The following is an 18758-nucleotide window of genomic DNA, read 5'->3' as shown; positions in this document are numbered from 1 at the left end:
TAAAAAAATTATTATTTTTAAATGTTTTGACCGCTCTGCATGGCTTGTGGGATCTTTGTTCCCGTGACCAGGGATTGAACCCGGGCCTCCGCAGTGAAAGTGAGGAGTCCTAACCACTGGACCACCAGGGAATCCCGGGTTACTGGTTCTTGTTGCCACTGAGGGTTGGCCCTGTAGGTCTGTTGCATTCCTGTGGACAGGTGTCCTCTCTGTGGGGGACACAGAGGCGCACGTTCTTTCAGATCATCCGACCTCCAGTATTAACTCACTCCCAGTGCTCCTTCCTCGGGCTCCTCAGGTGCAGCTCGTGGTGGTCAGTCATTCCCAACCTCACACCTGGCCACTACTGGGGGTCTGAGCAGAGCCAGGACCTGCTGCTGTCACCCCCACTTCCTCCCTGTCCGGCTGCCGCTGTCTGGAAGCAAATCATCTTATTTAGCCTTTAGTTCATAAAAGGGCTTTATTTCTTTCTGACAGTAGAAGTTACTTCTCAGGCACCCGCTCTTCTAACAAAGATGGCACTCAGTGCTTGACGGTGACTTCATACGGTGATATTGGTGGCAATTTCTTTCACTAAAGAACCCCACAAGTTTAATCTCTTGGGGGATGACCCTTAACGCTAGAATTTCTGCTAAAGGGAATCAGAGGTTTCGTTTTTGACATTTCCCAGCAGCATCTCATCCATCCTGGCCTGAGTAGAGGGTGGGCTGGGTTCCCAAGGACTGTCACGCCCAGAAGATGGGAGGTCTTTAGAAAAGCTGACGTGTCTGGGACATTTCTGTGTGTGGAACTTTCAGCTGGGGCAGGAAGCCTGCAGACCACAGCTTGGATACAAAGACAGCAAAGGAAACCAGAAAAAGTGCTACTTAGAGCTGTTAGTAAACGTTGCTAGAAGTACCTTAGCAAGGCCCCAGAAAAGGATCACATTCTGTCAAAGATTACAAAACAAATCAGCTATGAAGTCTCAAGTGGAAAAAGAAAAAGTTCATCCATGGACCTGGCACATTCCCTAGGGCCCAAATCCACATTGTTATGGTCCACAATAATTCACCATATTGATAAGCTTGATAACAATAAATATAGTCAAACAAACAGTAACGTTAGGCTTTTTGTTGTCTAAGAGCTTTACACTGATAGTCTCATTTAATCCTTATGAAACCTCTATGAATTGTGCAGAGATATTATTAAATATGTCACAACCAGGGCTTCCCTGGTGGCGCAGTGGTTGAGAATCTGCCTGCCGATGCAGGAGACACGGGTTCGTGTCCTGGTCCGGGAAGATCCCACATGCCGCGGAGCAACTAAGCCCGTGAGCCATGGCCGCCAGGCCTGCGCGTCCGGAGCCTGTGCTCCGCAACGGGAGAGGCCACAACAGTGAGAGGCCCGCATACCGCAAAAAAAAAAAAAAAAAAAAAAAAAAAAAAAAAGTCACAACCAGTAGAGTAATATATAAGTCAATGCATGGATCAGATATTTTAAAATATATTCCACTACCCCTAGTTTATCTCTAAATAAACTAAGTCATGTTATACAACTACTCAACAAGTGATATAAATTTTTGAGCAAATCTTTAATTAATTATTCTCATAATTTCCAAAATTTTGTTGATGTTTAGAAATAGTTGGTATGGTGTTTTGAAACAGGGCTCACATTCCAGGATGATTGGACATGGGGAACTGCCTTGAATTTTTCCAGTGAATTCCTTGAAACTGATGGCCATTGGATAATGTGTAATCGCGATAAATTGAGAATTTCTCTTCACACCAGTTGTTCCTGGTGTTAAATCCTCAACTCCTGATGAACAAAAACAATGATAAAATTTTAAAATATTCCATCCCTTATAATGTTTGAAATTTTTCTATATCCAAAATTTCTGTTATCTTATATTTCAAAATCACAAAACAATCATTTAATCCATTGGTTTAATTTCATTTATCCTTCCATAGAACTTTACAAATACCATTTAGTAGTGTCAGGATTCTATAAATTTAAATGACTTTAGAATTCATTTATTTACACTTTTGTCCTCAAATAATAAATGTATTTTTATATAATAATTTATTTTAAAGTATTATATTTTCTCTTGGAATTGATACTTCGTTTTGTTACAAGTCATGCCATAGTTCTTCATTGTTATAGCATCTTCCACTTCTCTTTCATTTATCAAACCTTGTAAATCTGAAAATATTAAAATCTCCGCATGATAATAAAACTATAGATTTATAATAAAAAAATTCCACATAAAAAGATGTTCAATGTCACTAATCATCAGGGAAATGAAAATCAAAACCACAATAAGATATCTCCTCACACCTGTCAGAATGGCCATCATCAAAAGGACAACAAGGGCTTCCCTGGTGGCGCAGTGGTTGAGAAGCCGCCTGCCGATGCAGGGGACACGGGTTCATGCCCCGGTCCGGGAGGATCCCACATGCCGTGGAGCGGCTGGGCCCGTGAGCCATGGCCGCTGAGCCTGTGCGTCCGGAGCCTGCGCTCCGCAATGGGAGAGGCCACAACAGTGAGAGGCCCGTGTACCACCAAAAAAAAAAAAAAAAAAAAAAAAGGACAACAAATAACAAGTGTTGGCGAGGATGTGGAGAAAAGGGAGCCCTCATGTACTGTTGGTGGGCATGTAAATTGCTGCAGCCACTATGGGAAACAGTATGGAGGGTCCTCAAAAAACTAAAAATAGAACTGTCATACAATTCAGCAATTCCACTTCTGGGTATTTTTCCGAAGAAAACAAAACAATAATTCAAAAAGATATAGGCACCCTTATATTCATTGCAGCATTATTACAAAAACCAAGCTACAGAAAACAACCTAACCCGTCCATAGATAGATGAATGGGTAAAGAAGATGTGATGTACATACACAATGGAATATTACTTGGCCATAAAAAAGAATGAAATCTTGCTGTTTGTGAAAAATTGGATAGACCTAGAGGGTATTATGCTAAGTGAAATAAGTCAGACAGAGAAAGATAAATACCATATGATCTCACTTATAGAATATAATATTACAAGCCAATTGTACTTCAATTTAAAAATATAAATAAATAAAAGTATTAAAATTTCTGTTAGAATATCCCTAATTAAGCATAAAACTCCCTAAAATGTTTCCTTTTCCAAAGGTTTTATCATTTCCGTTAAAATGAACAGGCAAGACTTCATAGTTTCCAGACTATGCAGCTGTAGCACCGCAAGTTCTCCATAAGGTCCACTGGCCTTCCAGTTTTCATTGTCTCAGTTCCCAAGTCTTGAGATTTATTACTTAATTCTCTCTGATGTTTATTTGATGAAAGAAAGTAAATTAAAAGCTTGTCAGGCTTCTTCCTCTTCCAGGGATGGTATCTAGAGGCATTCAGGATGGTCCAGCATTTGACATGCCCTCATAGGCTATTCCATGATACAGCCTCTAACAAAACCAGGCTGTCCTGAACCTCTGGTAACAGAATTGTTTACCTTTATACCAAGAAGGTTGAGAAAGCACCAAAATTCGCATGTGGCATGTGCCCAGGCCAACTTCGAGGAGTTCGTGCCATGAGACCTAAAGTTCTTATGAGGTTGTCTAAAACAAAAAAACATGTCAGCCAAGCCTATGGTGGTTCCATGTGCACTAAATGTGTCCGTGACAGATCAAGCGCGCTTTCCTCATTGAGGAGCAGAAAATCGTTGTGAAAGTGTTGAAAGCACAAGCATGGAGTCAGAAAGCTAAATTTTAAAAATGAAGCTTTGGGACTTCCCTGGTGGCTCAGTGGTTAAGAATCCACCTGCCAATACAGGGGACGCGGGTTCGATCCCTGGTCCGGGAAGATCCCACATGCCGCGGAGCAACTAAACCTGTGTGCCATAACTACTGAGCCCGCGCGCCTAGAGCTTCATGCTCCGCAACAAGAGAAGCCACCACAATGAGAAGCCTGCGCATCGCAACGAAGAGTAGTCCCTGCTGGCTGCAACTAGTGGATGCCTGCGCGCAGCAACGAAGACCCAAAGCAGCCAAAAATAAATTAAAATTACAAAAAAAGAAGCTTTTTTGAGTATTAAAAAAAATTTTTTTAAGTTTGTTAGGAAAATACTTTAAGATTGACATGATTCACATCTTTAATTACATCACTCAGAGGCGACTATACATAGATTTGATACCACCTGTCTGAGGACGGGTTCCTGAGCAACAGAGCCTGAGATGGAATTCTTGAGCATGTGATTTACCGAGGGAGTGAAGAAGGGAAGGGCACTGGCATGTAGAACAGGACACAGGAAGCAACTAAGCAAAGATGAGGGTTCAGCTGAACTTGACGCACTGTCTGCTCCCGTGGGGTGATGTGGGGTGTGAGTTGTGCCATGGTTTGGTCCATCCTGTGGCCAGGGAGCTGGGTTTTTGTTTTGTTGTTGTTGTTGTTGTTTTTGTGGTACACGGGCCTCTCACTGTTGGGGCCTCTCCCGTTGCGGAGCGCAGGCTCCAGACACGCAGGCTCAGCGGCCATGGCTCACGGGCCCAGCCGCTCCACGGCTTGTGGGATCTTACCGGACCGGGGCACGAACCCGTGTCCCCTGCATCGGCAGGCGGACTCTCAACCACTGCGCCACCAGGGAAGCCCGGGAGCTGGGTTTTTACACCTCCCCTCCATTGTTCAGTCATGACCACGGGCCTGGGGGGCGATGTACTTAGGACCACTCAGGCATCTCTGGACAAGCTGTTCTCCAGGGAGGATGAGCCACTCCACCCAGTCCGGAGGAGGGGAGTGGGGCCTGCGGGACAGCACTTGTCTAGAAACAGCTTCTAAAATCTTGGCTGAAACTCCAGATTTTCCAGACTTCCTCTCTACCCTGCTCTAGAATTCCTACTCTGTACAAAACCCGGTATGGTTTTCATGAAACATCATGGAAACCATGTTTCTCAAGCACGGACAGTAACATTTGGATATAGTATTTCACATGTTCCTTCCCCTTTAAGAGATGAACAAAAACAAGTAACTATTTTTGAAGACTTGAATTTTACATTTTAATTTTAAAATACATGTTAGGGAAATAGTTTCAAAATTTGTTTTCTTATTTCAATAGTTACATTTTACGACAAGTAGGACCGTTAATTTAGGTCACAGTGATACACTCATGCTTTTTTATTCTTTTTTGAAATTCATTAATTTCATGTCTAAAAGTACTTAACTGTTTAAAACTATACACTAGATTATGTTAAAAATTCTGATAGCAGTTTCTGAATATTCTCACTTGCTTTATAGATATAATTTTGATTTTTACATTTCCAGAATTTTTATTTTTTCAAATACCTACGTGAAACAGATTTAAAGTATTCTTTTTTTTTTTTTTTTTTTTTTTCGGTACGCAGGCCTCTCACTGTTGTGGCCTCTCCCGTTGCGGAGCACAGGCTCAGCGGCCATGGCTCACGGGCCCAGCCGCTCCGCGGCATGTGGGATCTTCCCGGACTGGGGCACGAACCCGTGTCCCCTGAAGCGGCAGGTGGACTCTCAACCACTGCGCCACCAGGGAAGCCCTGTTTTCATTATTTTGCTCACTGGGTTTGTAGAATTTATCAGAACAATGAGCTTTGCCAGAACAAGATTACCATTCTGATGAAATATATTTAGTATTTTCAATTTTTTACATCATAACATCTGAGCCCCATTTGTTCACAGCACAACTGTTTAAAAAATTTTATTTTATTTATTTATTTTTGGCTGCGTTGGGCCTTCGTTGCTGCACGCGGACTTTCTCCAGTTGCGGCGAGCGGGGACTACTCTACGTTGCGGTGTGCGGGCTTCTCACTGTGGTGGCTTCTCTTGCTGCAGAGCACGGGCTCTAGGCGTGCGGGATTCAGTAGCTGTGGCATGCAGGCTCAATAGTTGTGGCTCGCGGGCTCTAGAGCTCAGGCTCAGTAGTGTGGCGCACGGGCTTGGTAGCTCCGTGGCATGTGGGATCTTCCCGGACCCGGGCTCAAACCCGTGTCCCCTGCATTGGCAGGCGCATTCTTAACCACTGCACCACCAGGGAAGCCCCTGCAGCACAACTTCTGAGTCCTGTTCATATTTTTTGTTAGAATAATTAAATTGGTTTTCATTCAAGAAATGGAAATCATTTTCTTTATTTTGTACTGCTTCTTGTACAGTGTAAAAAGACATTCTGGGCTGTTCTGATTTGAGCAGAAGATGTTCTAGGCTGCAGTTCACTATTCATTTCATTTCTGATTTGTTCCCACAGATTCTGTACTTGGTTAAATAGTCACCCCTAGACTTCATACCCACCCAGAACCTTAGAATGTGAGCTTATTTGAAAATGAGGTCTTTGCAGACGTAATTAGTTAAGATGAAATCACTCTGGTATCTTTATAAGAAGGCAGCTTTGTGATTCATCGTAGGGGTTAGGGCTGGCAGGGACTCCTCTTGTTCTCCAGTTCTCCTGCATCAAGATGGCTGGGCTGCTGCTGAGGAGGGGTCTCCATGCCTGGGCTCTGGAGTGATGTCAAGTGGCCCCCTACCCCCTCTCAGGGAAAGGGGTTGCTGAGGATTCTGGGACGATCCAGTCAGTTCACAGGCCAGTTGCCAGCCTCACCCTCCTTGTCCTAATTCTTCTTGGGACTCCCTCTACCTGCCCACAGCTGTGAATAGTGAGCTTTGGTGTCCATTCCTGTACTGGGCTGGTGACTTCCCAATTGTGGGGGTCACCACTCAGGAACAACATCATATGAATAGATTCACCATGGTCTTTTCTACCTCTTGGAGCTTGCTGTGCTCTCATCTAGAGTGTTTCAAGGACCAACAGGAAGGATCTAGCACTTGCTGAACATCTCCTGGCCAGGGGTCAGCCCATCAGATGGGCCAACTCACTCCATCTTCATAATAACCCTTTGAGTTGTTCTGTTTCACAGATGGAAAAACCGTTCAGGAACAGAGCTGGGTCCCCAGTGTAGAGGCAGATCTGGAATATTAACCAAGATGCCTAGCCACACCGAGCTATGGCAGATTGTCGTTAGAAGACTAAACACATCGCCCCCCTCCCCTACATGGTCAGTGAGGGGATCACAGGCCCACTGTCAACAGAAAATTCACTTTAGCATGTGTTTGACCCCTTATATTCTTGGAAGAAATTTGCAGCGGCTTTTACAACACCAGCTAACATCAGAATTCCTGCGTTCGCATCCAGAGCTGTGATGTGTAGACCTAGAATCTTCCCTCTAGAGCTACAAGTGTGCAAAGGTAGGCACCCAGGGGCATCCATGCCGTTTTGCCTGTAATCATGAAAAATTGCAAACACCTAAATGCCTATCAATTGGGAACAGATTGTTTAAATTGTAGGATGTTTTTGACATTCTGTTCTTTTGTGAAACAGCTTTTTTGTGTGATGTAATTCACATACCATAAAATTTAAAGTATAGAGTTCAGTGGTTTTTAGTATATTCACGAAGAGGTGCAACCATAGCCACAATCTAATTTTAGAACATTTTTATTACCCTGTAAAGAAATCCCATACAAGATATTTTGGAGCCATTTTTTTAAAAAAAGCGGGGCTTCCCTGGTGGCGCAGTGGTTGAGAGTCCGCCTGCCGCTGCAGGGGACACGGGTTCGTGCCCTGGTCCGGGAGGATCCCACATGCTGTGGAGCGACTGGGACCGTGAGCCATGGCCGCTGAGGCTGTGCGCCTGGAGCCTGTGCTCCGCAAAGGGAGAGGCCACAACAGTGAGAGGCCCGTGTAGCGCAAAAAAAAAAAAAAAAACAAGAAAACGAGGTAGTTCTCTGTGTATTTAAATGAAAATATATGCATGATGTGCAAAAGGTTATAAAAAATAGCACATTGCAATAAATATATAAGATATCCCATCTATTTATAATATATATCTAAACATGTTTTTTAAAAATATTTATTTATTTTTGGGGGCTGCATTGGGTCTTCGTAGCTGTGCGCAGGCTTTCTCTAGTTGCAGCGAGCGGGGGCTACTGTTCCTTGTGGTGCACAGGCTTCTCATTGCGGTGGCTTCTCATTGCGGTGGCTTCTCTTGTGGAGCACGGGCTCTAGGTGCACAGGCTTCAGTAGTTGTGGTACGTGGGCTCAGTAGCTGTGGCTCGCGGGCTTTAGAGCACAGGCTCAGTAGTTGTGGCACACGGGCTTAGTTGCTCCGTGGCATGTGGGATCTTCCCAGACCAGGGCTTGAACCTGTGTCCCCTGCATTGGCAGGTGGATTCTTAACCACTGCGCCACCAGGGAAGTCCTAAACATGTTTATATGTTTGTACATTCATTCATTCATTCACTTGTTTGTATATGCATAGAGCACTCTGTCTGAAGAAAGGAATGAGGAAGTTTTATTTTAAATACCTTTTATATAGCATTTTTATGCTATATATTTTATACGATATTTTTACATCAATGCTGTGTTTCTACTAGAAATAATAACCAAGGGTGAAATAAGCAATGAGGGTGTCCAAAGCTGATACAGAAGTGTTAGAAGTGGTTGGTACAAATTTAAAGGTTAAAAAAATGATTTTTTTGTGTGTCTAACCTGATATTCCATTAGATGGTGCCATTGTAAAAATTTCTGTAATTTCAAATGGGCCATGGAAGGACTGGGCACACCCATTAAGTGTTTCTGCCTGTAAAGACTTATTATTGTTGTCGCTTGCTTTTCTTTTAAGTCACTTGAAAAAGAAAAAGAAAAAAGTTAAAGCCCGCTTCAGTAATACCCTATTAGTTCAAGCCAATGGGGGTAAATGAAATGAGGTACTTATTAAAGGAATTTAATCATTAGATGAAAAATACTGTCAAATGCATGTAAAACGGGCACTTGGGGGCAAGTTATTTTCTCTCAGTCCTGTAAAAATTTGCCACTGATACTCTGATTACCAGAAGTGCAAAATGTTGTCTGCTACTTTGGAATTTTCCATGTTCCTGAGCAGGCTGGAATTCCTACCTTTTCTCCAACGACAACTCCTCCATTACTTCTCTTTCCTAAATCTCATTACTGGGAAGATTTTACCCATATAGTAATAGCATTTACTAAGTAGTTAAAGGTTTTTCTGTTTTGTATTTATGTATGTGTGTATTTGATCAATTGAAGTTCTTAATAGACAAAGGGACAGCCTTGCTGGGTTGATATAATTCCAGCCAAAAGCTGGAGGAACTTGAACTGGGTGGTAGAAGCAAGGGCCCTGGAGCCGGCCCTTGACCAGCCTGGCACTGTGGGCAAGTGACTGTAGCTGTACCGAACTCATGGGACTGAGCCACAGTGCATGTAAATCACACATCGCACTACAACAAACACCAGTTACTATCATCGGCATTTTATTCAGCATGTGCCGCCGTATCTTCAGACAGCCACTTGGATTCTCTTTCACTGACCTACCCATCACTCACCCCAGAACTCACAAGTTGAGCACTGTTGGCCTGGGTTTACCTCTGGGCTGACAGTTACGATGCTCACAAGTGCTTCTCTTCCCTACTTGAAATGCCCCAAATCACCTTGTTTATATTGTTGGTGAGCTAAGTAAGGGGATTTTTAGTTTTACAGGTTTACAAATCATTATGGAAGCATCCACTTTTGGGGGCTACTTTTCGTGAAATCCTCGGTACTGAAACGGTACCACAGAAGTAAAGGGCACAGAGTGGAATGTTGATGAGTCTTTTTAATTCAGAAAAGAGTCAGTTTGCAGATCTCAGATGGGGTGAATCTGAAGAACAAATCACCGTAATTTTGACAGTTGGTCAGAATTTGGTACCCGGATTGCTTACAGCCAGACCTACCAGCAGGTGGCTTCATCTGTACTAGGGACGGGTGCAAATGTGCCATTTCTAAAAAGGGAACAGGCTCCTACCAGATCGCAAAATGCAATTCTGTAGACAAGACCCATAGATATAGGAAAGTTAATTTTATCGGAGGAGGTGAAAAAAATTCTCTCCCGTAAGAGGGAGAGAAGAGGAGTTGTTCTTTTTGCTTTTAATGGTATTAGTGTGTGTTGTGTGTGTGTGTGTTGGCAGGTAGGTGCATACTAGGCTTACGTTCTTTAGATGGTGACCTCCTTGAGAGCAGGCAAGTGTCGTACTCATTGCCCCCCACCTCACCCACCCAGCCTGTGCAGGGCATTCAGTGCCCACCCAGCTGATGAGAGTTGAATTGCTGAGTAGCGATTAGCAAGGAATGACTTTAGGTGGGGGTGACTTTAGTGTCTGGAGCTCCCAGCAAGTGGAGGCCTGCTCCAAACTCCAAACTCCCTGGTTTGCCCTGCGGTGTTTCTCGCCCTGAGGGCTTGCCCTCTTTCAGGCCCCAAGCCCCAGGAAAACAAAGCTGTAGTGACTGTTTAGATTTCCCATACTGGTGATTTCTATGGGTTTCCGGGGTGGTGGGTTTTTTGGAGTTTTGTATGTGTGTGTTTGTTTGTTTGTTTTTGCCAATGGTGAGAGTGGGGAGGGAATGGAGAGGGTGTCCAAAAGGAAAAACTGTACTTTTCTTTAAGCGCCAACATTATTCTAGGCACTGTGTTAAATTTAGTAGCTAAGCATAATTTACATGCCATAAAATTCATGCATTATAACTATACTTCAAAGACTTTTAGTTAGGATCTGGCGATCCTAACTGCTAGGATGCCCAGTTAAATTTGAATTTCAGGTAGACAGCAAACATTTTTTTAGCACTCAAATACTGCATGCCTCCATGCAGTATTTGGGATACACTTATACTAAAAAGATTATTTGTTGCTTATTTGAAATTCAAATTTAACTGAACATCCTATAAGTTCACATGATCTGAGGGGCCATTCAAGGACACTGCACGCTACCCTGGTCGAATGCTGGTTCTTGGCTACCTGGGCCCAGTCTTGGAGTGACTTAACCAAATGAAATATTACGTGTCAAGGAGCCTTACACTGTGCCTGGTGTGTGTAGCTGAAAACAGCCTTCCGTGAATTCAGAGTTCATCTGACACATACTGCTGAACACCCAGCGAGGGCTAAAGCATCTCCAACTGAGAGTCTGCATGAAAGATGGCCCCTGCTTTAAGACAGGTAATCCTTTAACAGTCTGTGTTTCCTGAGCACTAGCTGTGGGCCAGCATTTTCTAAGTGCTCCGTGTGTGTTAACATGTAATCCTCACAAACGCTCTAAGGCAGATCCTGTCATCCTCCCTATCCTGCCTGTGAGGAAGTGGAGGCTCAGAGAGGTTAAGTCTCCCAAGGTCACACAGCTCGTCTGGACCTAGAAGAGCCTTTTCTTACCACTACTCTGTGCTGCCTCACGTAATGACGTCGTAAATTCTGTGCGAGCCCAGAAAACGAGGTGTTTGAACCACGGGGAAGCCTTCCCAGGCATCTCCCCTGAGGGGTTAGCTGGCCAAAGAACCGGGGAACAGCATTCCAAGCAGAGGGAATGGCATATGCAAAGGTAAGAGGCAAGAGAACAGGGCACGATGAAGAGTAATCAGTGAGGCTTGGGACAAGCATTTCAGAGCATTTCCCAAAAAACTGGAATTTTCCTTGGGAAAAATAGAAAAGTCTAACTTTAGCAAGGGAAAGAGTCTCTCTCAGGTGAGAGCCCTGAAGGCTTTCAGGAGCAACTTGCAGCAAGTATCTTAGATTGGTGAGCTGTCTCCGGCCCATCTCTCTCCCTCACCAGGCCCTTTTTTTCTGTTGTAAAAAGGCTGATAATACCCATATGTGTGTGGCTCACATACCAGAACCCAGAATCCCGTAGGGCTTAATGTAAGGTAATGAAATGGAATAATGTGGGTGACATACATGGAGGAGTTTCATAGTCGGCATGTGGCCACACAGGTGTGACGTAGCGCTGGGCCCGCCAGGTCGCCCAGGCACCTGTGCCCGATGTACACCTTTAAGAGGAGCCTAAACCGCTTCCCTTCCACTCTCAGCAGCAGAGGGTTTTCAGTGTTGATTTCCAGCTAGCAGGGACCTCCTCTTTCTTCCTCTACCTGTGGTTCTGGAGGCTCAGCCTGGAGGGGCGCCAGGCATCTAACTGACTCTGGAGCTGGGATTTTTTTTTGCAGGGAGCCAGAGGAAAGGAAAAATCCTCTTGCTGACTCTCCCTCTCTGGCTTCCCCGTGATTTATCACTATGGAAACGGAGCTCTTTTCCTCTTTGCTGCCGGCTGGCTGGGGGCGCACATTGTTGGTGCCCTTGCTGCACAGATCAGAAGTTCCTTCCTCTTTCCTGTTGCAGAAATGCCACAGTCACCACCGTTGTCCAAGAACTGCAGCTCACACCTGAAGAGCTCAATCTTGGGAAAAACAATCTCATTTGATTCCCCAGGGGTCCTGGGGGCCTTCTGGGTAATCGGTGGGGGCCTGAAAACAATGCCAGTATGAGAACAATGCAGCCTCCAGGGCTGAACTGGGGCCCTGCTTTTCCCCTTCCTTCAGCTTTCCTAGCGCTGCATTTTAAAAATGGATTTACAGGCAGATGCAGGTAGACTGTATTGTGTTAGGTTGCAGTAAACTCAAAGTGCTTTTGTGTGGGCAGAACCTTCTTTGAGGGCAGGGCACATGTGACCACAGGCAGGCCTGTGCCCACCCACTTGTGGAGACCCCAAGAGAAATCTGTTCTTGGAGGGTAAGACTTGCAGATGGAGGGCAGCTGTGGATACAGGGGAAGGGAGATGTAGATGCAGGGGAGAGGGGTATTCAGAGGAGACTGCATACCTGTGTCATCATCAGTCACTTGCACATTCACATGAGGTTTCAGGTGCTGTCAGCTGGAGGCCTGGCTGAGAGCTGGCTCTGCTGCGGTTGGTCCAGCACTCAGGCCGTTCTTTAAAGGCTGGTGCCTAGGGCTCTTACCTGGCTGTCCAGTGGTTAAGACTCCGCACTTCACTGCAGGGGGCATGGGTTCAATCCCTGGTCAGAGAACTAAGATCCCGCATGCTGCCGTGGGCACGGCCCCAAAAAAGGCTGGTGCCTGGGCTGGAGCAGCCTAGGCCTAACATCACACGTACTGGGCTAGGTCCTGGGTACAAGGACACAGAGCATGTGGTGAGCAGGGATCCCAGAGACAATGAAGGAAGCTTCCTGGCCAGGAAGTCCTGAGACAGCACCAGATCCACTTTGGCTGCATGGGCAGGTCATGGCCAACCTCAGGGACCTTCTCTGTAAGTTGACCTAAGGAATATCTCTCTCAGCCTCGTCCTATGGGAGGAGGAGGGGGCTAAGGGCACCTCACATTGATCCATTTCACTGTTCAAGAGGGCCATCAAGAATAACTGTCTAGGGACTTCCCTGGTGGTCCAGGGGGTAAGACTCCAGGCTCCCAGTGCAGGGGACCCTGCTTCAATCCCTGGTCAGGGAACTAGATCCTGCAAGCTGCAACTAAGACCCAGCACAGCCAAAATAAGTAAGTAAATAAATAAATAAGTAAGAATAACCATCTACATGAAACTGGTCTTGAAATTATCTGGGAGGGAAACACTTCATTTAGGAGGAGCTGGTGCATTTCAGTGCATCTCTAGGATGATGTTCAAAAACCTCTTTACCTCCTCAAACATGCAGATCTTTCCTAGGTCTCAAAATATTCCTATTCTCTTTGCATCTAGAAGGTTCTTTTATTTGGGAGAGGATTTCTAAGGTTCCACCAGATTCAGATTCTAAGCAGCAGTATGAAAATACGTGTTTTATTTTTGTCAGCAGAGCTGCCTGAACCCCTGGACCCCAAGGGGACCCCTGGCCTTTAGTGAAAAGGTGACAGAGGTAGCCCTGCAAAATACCTTCAGAGCAGCTCAGCTCACCTCTTCCTCTTGGTACAAGAGAATGAGCCTCTGTGAGGAGGGCGTTCTGGTTCTCTCTGATCCTCCGTGCGTACTCCTGGGACCAGCAGAAATGGAGGACTTCTGTGCAGTGCTCAGCTTCCTCCTCACTGCCCTGAAGTTCTCACCCCCCATAAAACCTCAGGAGAAGTGGAGGGGCCGCCCTCCAGTAATCCCCCCAACAACACCTGAGTCAGGGAGCATCTGACCAGTGCCTGCATCCTCCAGGAACAGGGAACCAGTCCATTTTTTTTTAACAGCGATTGTTTATTTTTTTGGCCGTACCACACAGCATGCAGAATCTTAGTTCCCCCCACCAGGGATCAAACCTGTTCTCCCTGCCCTGGAAGCACAGAGCCTTAACCACTGGACCACCAGGGAAGTCCCTAAATAACGATTTTTATGGAGAAAATAGTGGATTCGCATGCATTTGTAATAAATAATAGAGAAAGCCCTTGTACGTTACCCAGGTTTCCGCAATAGTGACATTTTAGTGTTACATTATAATTTCACAGAACATTGACATTGATACAACCCACCCATAGTATTTAATCTCCCCAGTTTTACTGGTACTCACTTGTGTCTCTGAGTGTGTAAAGTTCTAAACAGCTTTATCACCTCTGTAGAGTTATGTATCCCTCACCACAGTCAGCACACAGTTCCCAAGACACAAGGATCCCATCCCTTTTATAGCCATGCCCACCTCCTTCCTGCCCCCATCCCCAACCTCTGGAAACTGCTAATCTGTCCTTCATTTCTAAACTTTTGTTATTTCAAAAATGTTATGTAAATAGGATCACATTTGGGGGATTGGGTTTGTTCGCTCAGCCTCTGGCCCTGGAGATTCATCCAAGTTGCTGCATGTGTCAATAGTTTGCTCCTTTTCCTTGCTGAGGAATATTCCATGGTGTACATGTACCATCGTTTATTTAACCATTCATTGAAGGACATCTGGACTGATTCCAGTTTTTCAGGAAAGCTGAAATGACAAAGCTGCTGTGAACATTCACGTACAGACTTTTTGTGTGAACATACTTTTAAAATTTCTCTGGGCAGCCGTTCCATTTTTTAGACAGCTCTAATTAAAGAAGATCCTTGAGGGACTTCCCTGGTGGCACAGTGGTTGACTCTGCGGTCCCAATGCAGGGGGTCCGGGTTCAGTCCCTGGTCAGGGAACTAGATCCCACATACGTGCTGCAACTAAGAGTTCGCATGCCACAACTAAGGAGCCCGAGAGCCACAACTGAGACCCAGCGCAACCAAATAACTAAATACATTTTTTAAACAAGAAGATCCTTGAGGTCTGTGAGGGATCCACTTGAGACCCACATGTGTTCTCACATTCTCAAGAGTTAGAAATGTTTATACAAGCTCCTGGCTTGGTCCTAAATCACATGAATCTCATGTCTGTCCAGAAGCACTGTTTCCTGTGCATATTCTCCTACTCCAACTTGGCTGCCTTTTTTATTTGGATGTATCTATTTTAATTTTGTTTAATCAGGTAATGAAGCTGTAAAGAAACAGGAAACATTAAGACAGTTGTATAGAACAAATTGAAGGATTACATCCTAAAATAACCTGGGTGAATAAATATTTCATATTCAGTGTGTTTCAGCTTTTTTAGAGTTTGACCCCTTCAGTCTTTGTTCTAAGCCAAAGATTTTCCTGTTGTGGGGCATTTCAAGAAGCCCTGAAATGTTTTTCTTCCAGAGGCACCATGCAAGGAATTCAGGGCTCAGGCCTGGAGTCAGGCAGCCAGAGTTACAATGGACTTAAATCAGCTGTGGGATTGTGAGCAAGTGTACTAACCTTTCCGAGATTCTCTTTTCTCTCCTGTACAATGAGGATAATTCTAGCATCTAATCCACAGGATTAAATGAGACAATCCATGAGAAGTCGTAAGTCCTCAGTAAATTTTAGCAGAAACCCCTCTCCAAATCTCTTGAGAACAATGCTTCAAAACCCTTCACTGAAGGTTGTCTCAAGGGGGTTGTGAGGGAGAATTATATCACATTGCCCAGGGAAAAACTCGCTGCAAGTCTTCTGTACCTAGTTTCTCCCTCAAAGTCAAGTGCCCACCACCCCTCCCAAATCAGCCAGTCAGCCTCCCACTGTGGCCCTTGCTCCCAGACGGGCCCCTTTCTTCCTCAGGTAGCTGTTTAGAATTCTCTGTGTTTCGCAGGGGACTCTGGTCATCCTGCCACCCCCAGCTGGCACCCCATCCCCCTGAGATGAAGACTGAGCACTTGGGCTGTGTTTTGCTTTCCTTCCTGTTTTCTTGGTTCCTGTTCAGTTGATCAGACAGATCCACTCAGGTTCCCACAACAGGGACACAGATGCCTTTTTGCACCGTCTGACGGGTGATGCACGAGCTCCATGAACGACTTCATGGCTCTTCTTAGCATCGAGTCGGAATGGTGATCCCAGCCCAGCCCACAAGCAACAGAGGCCACTTAATGACCTTCGTGATGAGGACAACTGTCTTCTTTCCGTTTCCTTTGTCTTCAACCCCAGCAATCAGCAGGAACACTGCTCAGACTCATGGCTTTGGCTTTTTTTTTTTTTTTTTTTTTTTTTAGATTTTATTTATTTATTTATTGGCTGCTTTGGGTCTTCGTTGCTGTGTGTGGGCTTTCTCTAGTTGCGGCGAGCAGGGGCTACTTTTCGTTGCAGTGCAAGGGCCTCTCGTTGCAGTGGCTTCTCTTGTTGCGGAGCATGGGCTCTAGGCACACGGGCTTCAGTAGTTGTGGCGCACAGGCTTAGTTGCTCCGCGGCATGTGGGATCTTCTGGACCAGGGCTTGAACCTGTGTCCCCTGCGTTGGCAGGCAGATTCTTAACCACTGTGCCGCCAGGGAAGCCCCGTGGCATTGGCTTTGACAAATATTTGCCTTTTAGAAGATTTATCAGTAAGATGAAGAGATGTGCAGTAGCCAGTCTTCCACTGGACAGAGCAGGGGTGGCCTCCGTGGCTGCCGGGGTTCGGCCCAGGGGAGACTCCGCAGCCCTCTGGAAAATCTCCTCTCTCAACTGTCTTAAAAAACCTTCGCAAAACTTTCCGTCATCTGCTGTGTTACAAAGATCTAACTAAAATAGACCTCCCTATAGGTTCTACCCAAAGGTTAAAAAAAAAAAGTCCCGTTCCTTTTTCACATAAAAACAGTGCAATTGAGAAATGCAAATCAAAGCTACAATGAGGTATCACCTCACTCCAGTCAGAACGGCCACCATCAAAAAATCTACAAACAGTAACTGCTAGAGAAGGTGTGGAAAAAAGGGAACCCTCCTGCACTGTTGGTGGGAATGTAAATTGGTACAACCACTGTGGAAAACAGTATGGAGATTCCTTAAGAAGCTAAAAATAGAGCCACCATATGATCCAGCAATCCCACTATTGGGCATATATCCAGAGAAAAACATGGTTCAAAAAGATACATGCACCCCAGTGTTCACTGCAGTGCTGTTTATAATAGCCAGGAGATGGAAGCAACCTAAATGTCCATTGACAGATGAATGGATAAAGAAGATGCGGTACATATCTCAATGGAATATTACTCAGCCATTAAAAAGAATGAAATAATGCCATTTGCAGCAACATGGATGAAACTGGAGATTATCATACTAAATGAAGTCAGACAGAGAAAGAAATATCATATGATATGACTCATATGCAGAATCTAAAAAAAATGATACAAATGAACTTATTTACAAAACAGAAACAGACTCACTGACTTAGAGAATGAACTTATGGTTACCAGGGTGGTGGGGGGAAAGTGAGGGGGAGGGATAGATTGGGAGGTTGGGATTGACATGTACACACTGCTGTAATTAAAATAGATAACCTACTCTAAGGTTATCTATTTTAACCTTAGAGTAGGTTATAAGGACCTACTATTAAATAAATAAATAAATAAATTTTAAAAATAAATAAAAGCAATGCAATTATTTAAAGATAATTATCAGATACTCTCCCAAACCTTCCTTCTTTTTTTTTTGTGTGTGGTACGCGGGTCTCTCACTGCTGTGGCCTCTCCCGTTGCAGAGCACAGGCTCCGGATGCGCAGGCTCAGCGGCCACGGCTCACGGGTCCAGCCGCTCCACGGCATGTGGGATCTTCCCAGACCGGGGCACGAACCCGTGTCCCCTGCGTCGGCAGGCGGATTCTCAACCACTGCGCCACCAGGGAAGCCCCAAACCTTCCTTCTTAGTCTTAACATTTCCACTCCCTTCAAATGTTGCTCTTATAATGTGGTTCGAAGGCCCCTTGCCTTGGTATTTTCATCACCCCTCCATATGCTTTGGGTGTCACCCCCTGAACTAAGCATGTGTGACAAAATACAGTGGGGCAGTCTTCTCCCCACTTCTGAACTCTTTCATTAATGCTGCCAATGGGGACGATAGCCATGCCCCTTTCAAACTCATCAGTCTTTCCCAACACATTCTCCTGTTAAGCTACATGTCTGTCATCTGTCATCCTGCATTTGCAAGGTCAGCTTTGAGGAACTAAGATCAGGGACTTTAACTTTCTATTGTGTGTCATCATTTGGCCCATTGCACCCTCCTAGTGACATCCTTTTGACTACTGATCCCATCCTTTGGCCTCTTACCTATCTATCCCTCCCAGTGTTGCGTCATTCAGGGATCGAGTCAGCACACTTTCCATTCCTCCTGTGAGCCAGGAGCAGGAAGAAGACAACCACATGGCATTCCACCACAGATGTCTTTTGTTTTTGGTTGTTTGTTTGTTTAATATTTTTTGAATATTTATTTAATTTATTTTTTTTTTTTGGCCGTGCTGGGTCTTAGTTGCAGCACGCGGGATCTTCACTGCAACATGCAGGATCTTTTTTTTTTTTTTTTTTTTTTTTTAGTTGCAGCTTGCGAACTCTGAGTTGCGGCATGCATGTGGGATCTAGTTCCCTAACTAGGGATTGAACCCGGGACCCCTGCATTGGGAGCACAGAGTCTTACCCACCGGACCACCAGGGAAGACCCTACAGATGTCTTTTG

The 18758-nt window shown here is 45.0% G+C and overlaps 1 pseudogene; it reads left to right on the top strand.

Annotated features, from left to right (window-relative positions):
- Nucleotides 1-3341: 3341 nt before the first annotated feature.
- LOC131746069 (large ribosomal subunit protein eL34-like) lies at nt 3342-3724 on the top strand (annotated as a pseudogene).
- Nucleotides 3725-18758: the final 15034 nt, after the last annotated feature.

The sequence above is a fragment of the Kogia breviceps genome, chromosome 19, assembly GCF_026419965.1.
Source record: "Kogia breviceps isolate mKogBre1 chromosome 19, mKogBre1 haplotype 1, whole genome shotgun sequence".
Taxonomy (NCBI): domain Eukaryota; kingdom Metazoa; phylum Chordata; class Mammalia; order Artiodactyla; family Physeteridae; genus Kogia; species Kogia breviceps.
The sequence above is the reverse complement of the archived record's forward strand: the minus strand, read 5'-3'. Positions and strand labels throughout refer to the sequence as shown.